Source organism: Berghia stephanieae, unplaced genomic scaffold (genome assembly GCF_034508935.2).
Source record: "Berghia stephanieae isolate SIO BIC M18660-M18661 unplaced genomic scaffold, UCSD_Bste_1.3 scaffold5029, whole genome shotgun sequence".
Classification (NCBI taxonomy): Eukaryota; Metazoa; Mollusca; class Gastropoda; order Nudibranchia; family Aeolidiidae; genus Berghia; species Berghia stephanieae.
The window spans coordinates 1-6,077 of NW_027626433.1; the positions used below are offsets into that span (position 1 = coordinate 1).

The window sequence follows — 6,077 nt, forward strand, 5'->3', positions numbered from 1 at the left end:
AATGTCGACTGAGTTGTCTGCAAAGAAATTGACAACAAATTCAAATTTAAATTTTATATCAACATGAGAGTGAATATAATAATATTATTGATCAAAATATGACCCGACTTGTGCAATTCTCCCTTACAACAGCCAGGTGGTAGATGAACATTTTACAATTAACTTAACAGGGAGAACTATTATATTCCAAATTAAGATATGTAATAATGAGAAGAAGAAGAAAAAGAAGAAGAAGAAGAGAAGAAGAAGAAGAAGAAGAGAAGAAGAAGAAGAAGTAGAAGAAGAAGAAGAAGAAGAAGAAGAAGAAGAAGAAGAAGAAGAAGAAGAAGAAGAAGAAGAAGAAGAAAGAAGAAGAAGAAGAAGAATATCAGCGCTGATGGTGACAAAAAGTAGAACAGAAAGCACATTTTGAATGATTGCCTTTAGGGTCCCCATTATGAGATGATAAACTATAATTGATACTCTAGCTAAGGGGTACTTCTGAAGAGTGAGAAACTGCACCACATATTTGTTCCACCCCACATCAAGTCTCTCCCTGCCAGTACATTTGATTGGGGAATTGTCATTTATATATATATATATATATATATATATATATATATATATATATATATATAAAAGGAGGATATTCAACCTCTGACTCTAAAATCGTAGATTTCCACGAATCCTATGAAAACCATCAACACTGATATATAACCCCCCCCCCCCCCCCCGCCCAATCGCCACTCCCTACCTGTTGGTCAGCATTCGACTGTCTGTGGATTGAGTAAACATGGCCACATGGAGATGTTTGGGAAGGGCTCCTTCTGACAACGCCAGGTCCTGCATCTTTGCCGATATTTCTGCATCTCCTTCCTGCAATATAGTATAGCATTTCTTTTTAATACACCATTTTCACAAAGCACATTTCCATTGCTCCACTTTTCTCCCTACTCTCCACAAAGTTTCACAACTGTAATATTGTCTTACAAGCATCATGTCTCAACGTACATGTTAAACATTGCTGTTGGCTTGGGACCCCTTGTAAAAACTTTGAGCACATTTAATGGATTTCTCTCTATGTAAAAGCTCTTTTATTTCCATTTATTCCCCCAACAAGCCATGGTATTCCAAACTTTCATCTCATGTAGGGCAAAATTACCTGTTAGGTACTCAATATGCACCACTCCAGTCTTAAAATATCTGAATAAAACCAGTGCAATTTTACATATCTAATCTGGCTAACGTAAATTTGGCAGCTTTTTGGACACTATCACACAAAAAAAAACTGACTGGAAACTTGAAAATGTTTTTGTACTCCAACTTTAAATTAAATCTAAATTGAGCTTTTATATAGTGCAATACCCATTAAACGTGCTCAGAGCGCTTTACAAGGGGTCCTGAGCATGTTTAGTGGATATTGCGCTATATAGAACAGTAAAGTTTGCTGCCCCAAACGTAAACAAAGGTCGAAAAGCACATGGCAAACCACATGTTCCTGTCTTGACAGCTCACGTTCCAATGTAAATAATAGAAAGAAAATAACCTTTAAAATGTGGCTGTTAGGTGGCAAAAGAAACACATATTCATAAATACTTGATCATGCATCAAATAATGTCTAGATATGGATATTTTATGGAACAAAAGGTAAAATTTATCAAAAGTTACGTCTATCTATTTTTAGACCAGAGCAAATTATTGCGCTGGTGTGAACAAAACGAGAATTATTCGGAGCCTGATTTTCAGAATAATTTAGTCTTATATTATTATTTCTGCAACTGTTAGATTTTATGTAAACATATTTTTCAATACTGAAAGTGTATTGCCTACAACTCAAACTACAAAATTGGGAGACCTATATTGTGCGTAAATTATTCCAGTCCCTAACGGAAATCACTAGCAACTTTTTATTGTTTACGTTTGGGGCAGCAAACTTTACTGTTCTATCCACTAAACATGCTCAGGACCCCTTGTAAAGCGCTCTGAGCACGTTTAATGGTATTATTGCGCTATATAAAAGCTCAATTAAAATTTAATTTAAAGCTGGAGTACAAAAACAATTTCAAGTTTCCAGTCAGTTTTTTTTAAGTGAAAGTGTCAAAAGAGAAAAAGATTAGTAAATACCTAATAAAAAAAATTTTAAAAAGCTATAGTACTCCAGATAGACAGAAAGTCGGAACAAAACAAACAGACATTCAGACAGACATGCCTACCTCGATGATGGCTTTTCATGACAAGACCGGCTCCCTTGATAATAGCCATGGACGGATGCTGAAACAAAAAGGATGGGAGGAGGGAGATGGTTAAAGGTTTAGGCCAGTGGGCAGTGAAAATGAAAAAAAAAAAACCCAAAAAAACACAATAATAAGGACAACAATGCCAAAGGTTATGGTGATGATGATGATAATGATGATGATGATGATGATGATGATGATGATGATGGTGGTGGTGATAAAAATGCTAAAGATGATGATGTGGTTGAAGAAGAAGATGATGATATTGATGATGATGATGATGATGATGATGATGATGATGATGATGATGATGATGATGATGATGATGACAATCATGACAATGAAGATATTAATGCAACATACCTGAAAGAGTTTAAAGACAACCCTGCCATTAGCAGCCACCATGTCGAGCAGGGAATCAAACTGAGTCCCGTCAGTGGTCTCGCTGTAGGGAGCGCAAAGGGCAAAGGTCAGGAAATCCAACATGGCTGCTATCACAAGAGCTCCTGTGTTGCGCACCTGTCATTTAATGAGGGGAAAAAAAATAAGATTTTGATGCTATTTTCAACATAATATGTGAGCTACTGCCTTAATCTGGTAAATATGTCAGGGTAGGGGGGGGGGGGGGGGGGCATAAAATCTACAGAACTGTAATTCAATTTGAGCAGTTATGTATATTTACTGTTTGTAGTGTAGGTTGAGGTTGCATTTGGAATTTCTCCCAACGCCCATGTTTCACTCACCACGTGTTCATTGAATCTTTCCAACAGAGTCTCGAGAAACTTCTTGGAAGACATCAAGGACATTTTGTTCATCTGTTCCTGTCTCAGGTCATAGTTGTCGTGCATTGGCTGAAACAAGGGGGTTGAATAAGGAAACCTTGGTAAAGCAAAACTTTTTCATTCTCATTTCTGAATACTTACTGGCAAAAAAATTTCAACCTGTAAGAAAGCAAAACTTTTTCATTCTCATTTCTGAATACTTACTGGCAAAAAAAATGTCAACCTGTAAGAAAGCAAAACTTTTTCATTCTCATTTCTGGAACCTCTTACTGGTAAAAAATTCCACCTATAAGAAAGCAAAACTTTTTCATTCTCATTTCCGCAAACCTCTTACTGGTAGAAAATGTCCACATATAAGAAAGCAAAATTTTTCATTTTCATTTTTGGAATCCTCTTATAGGTAGAAAACTCCCTCCTGATAAGAGAGGTCAATCCTTATACTCAAAATCCCTACCTGCATGAGAGCACAGAGCATGTCCAAAGCTGCATGGGTCACAGCGTCATTGTTCCTCTTCAGGGCTTTCACCACTTTGATCCCAACTTTCTCTCGCATTCTGGAGATTTTATAGTAATTCAAACAGGAAGAATAATAATTACATTATCTTTAGCTTAGTTTTTTTTTTTGTTTTTTTTTTTTTTTTGGTTTTTTAATAAGCATTGTTGTTATCAAAATGACTTACTCAAATGAAGACTTGCCTACTTGAAAGGTTTTAGGAGATAGAAATTGTAGTTGCTATAGATCAACAAGTTGCCCTCAGAATGATTAGATAACACTTCAAAATCCTTAAAATGATGCACTTTGGCCACAACTTTCATTTCCAAAAAGTGTCAATGACTTATGAATGCTCATGAAGTTCTGAAATTAGAGCCAAATTTTCGTAATTCTACGAATTTTTCGTAGTACTCGGCAGGTCTGCAAATGGATTCCAAATGGGTTTGTTGGGTTTGTATTTTATTGTACTTTTTTTTTATTATAAATATTATTTGTTAATTCCTTTTTGTATTATTTAAGGCTTTTTGGGGTTTTTTTTTTTTGCTTGTTTTGTTTTGTTGGATTTTTTATCCCTCCTTCGATTCTTTCGATTTAAATCCTTAAATGTCAATATCTAAGAATTATAAATAGCAAACAGAAAGAATTTTACAAAAGAAAGAAATCCAATATAAGATATTAATAACATTTTAAGCATCGTTCAAAACCGTCTTACATTGACAGTAACTCTTAAAAGACATAATTTTTTCAACTTATAACCCATTAAAACGGATACAAAACTGCTAAAATGACGATTATAGGAAATTCTGAGGAGGGGAGAGCTTACTTAGGAATTTCTGTGAATCCTTGAAAGCCAGCCTTGGATGCGACCAGTCTGCGTAAGGCATGGAACTGTGCTTCCAGGCATTGTATGGGTATGTTCTCTGTGTCTCCGTCCTCTCTATCAAAGACATCAAGGCTAGGTTGATTAGCTTCTCCTTGTTCTGGGCAAACAGTCCCTGTCAATGGCAGATACAAAAAAAAATACATTGAACTTTTACATAGCGCAATATCCATTGAATATGCTCAAAGTGCTTTAAAAGAGATCACAAGTCAACAGCAATACTTAAAATGTAAAACGAAACATGACATCTATAAGGCACATTGAATTATTTATTTTTTTTTTTTCATCACTTTACAGAGACAACTGTTACAAGCCTGGTACTCATTTTACACCTGAGTACAATAAGAAAAAGTGACCAGAGAGTCTTTTCCAAAGATCAACCAAACAGGATTTGAACCGATAGTGCGGTGATAGAATGTTAGAAAAGAATTTTTTCAAGGACTCAACTTTGCACTGCTCAGAACAGGAGTTGTATCAGGGACCCTTTTGATCCGAGGGTTTAGTGTCTTAACACAAGACACCAAAAACCACAAAAATGGTGTTAGGAAAAGGTTTTGAGTAGCGTAGTGGGATTGTTATGGTTCTTTAGTGGTTGTGGTGATGATGTGATGAATGATGATGATGCTGCTGTATGAGATGATGTGATGATGAATGATGCTGTGTGCTGTTGATGTGATGATGATGTGATGATGATGATGATGATGGATGAGATGATGATGATGTGTGATGATGATGGATGATGATGATGAGTGCGACGACGACGACGACGACGTGATGATGATGATGATGTGATGTGATGTGATGTGACGCTGACGAGTGAGTGATGATGATTCAAGGAGGAAAAAAGCAACCTTCCATCACTTCAAAATAATGCATACTATATAAAAAAACAAGCGGACAAACCTCGGCAGTGACAGCATGGCAATCCACTGTAGGAAATGTTGGCATTGAAACGAAAAACAGTTTATTGAAAGTCATCCCAGCTGTGTTGGGAAAAAAATTTTAAAGGTTACTTTTCAATTTATAAAAAAAAATTAATAAAAACAAATAAATATGAATTTTTTTTTTTATCCGTGCGTGTCCCAAAAAATAAAAAAGGTTGAAGGATAAATAAAATCTTTTGAAAAAATATAAAACAGAAATGCCACGTCGCTTTGGAAATTTATTGAATTTTTTTTTTCATAACCCGTGATGGAGAGAAAAGTAAAACGTTTACCAAAAGTTGCCCCCAATTGGATCACTGCCTTGTCGTGGTGAGAAAGTTTAAGCACACACTGCAGAGCAAGAAATCACCCTCGACTGTCACTAAAACTTCCCCAAAGGACGAGCTGTGTGCGGGTGCCTTATTGCCTGCCCCGGTAAGCATGAACAATATAGCAATCCAACCTGGGTCACCCCCCATTCAAGGGATCTTGTCTAGTTAGCCAATGTTTACTAGACACCTCCCTTTTTTTACCCCCCCGCAGTAACCCCTGCCGCTGGAGTGGGAAATAAAAAATCCTCTCGGTGGGGTATTCCTTGTGGGTAGGATATCTGGGATGCGATGCTCCCACCAAGTAAACCCTGCAGGAGTGGGAACTAAAAATCCTCTGGTAGGAGTATTCCCCTTGTGGGTAGGACTTTTCTGGGATGCAGATGTCCCACCCCGAGTAAAAATGCAGGGCTCAGACCCGTGATGTGGTTGGGGAAGGCTTATCTGGATCCTGCCT

The 6,077-nt window shown here is 36.8% G+C and overlaps 1 long non-coding RNA gene across 1 annotated transcript; it reads right to left on the reverse strand.

Moving 5' to 3' along the window:
* Positions 1-2: 2 nt before the first annotated feature.
* On the reverse strand, positions 3-2,207 carry LOC144961937 (uncharacterized). Its single transcript, XR_013643313.1, has 3 exons — positions 2,193-2,207; positions 734-855; positions 3-17 (listed from the first exon to the last, which is right to left on the reverse strand). It is a non-coding gene; the product is annotated as an uncharacterized LOC144961937 (long non-coding RNA).
* Positions 2,208-6,077: the final 3,870 nt, after the last annotated feature.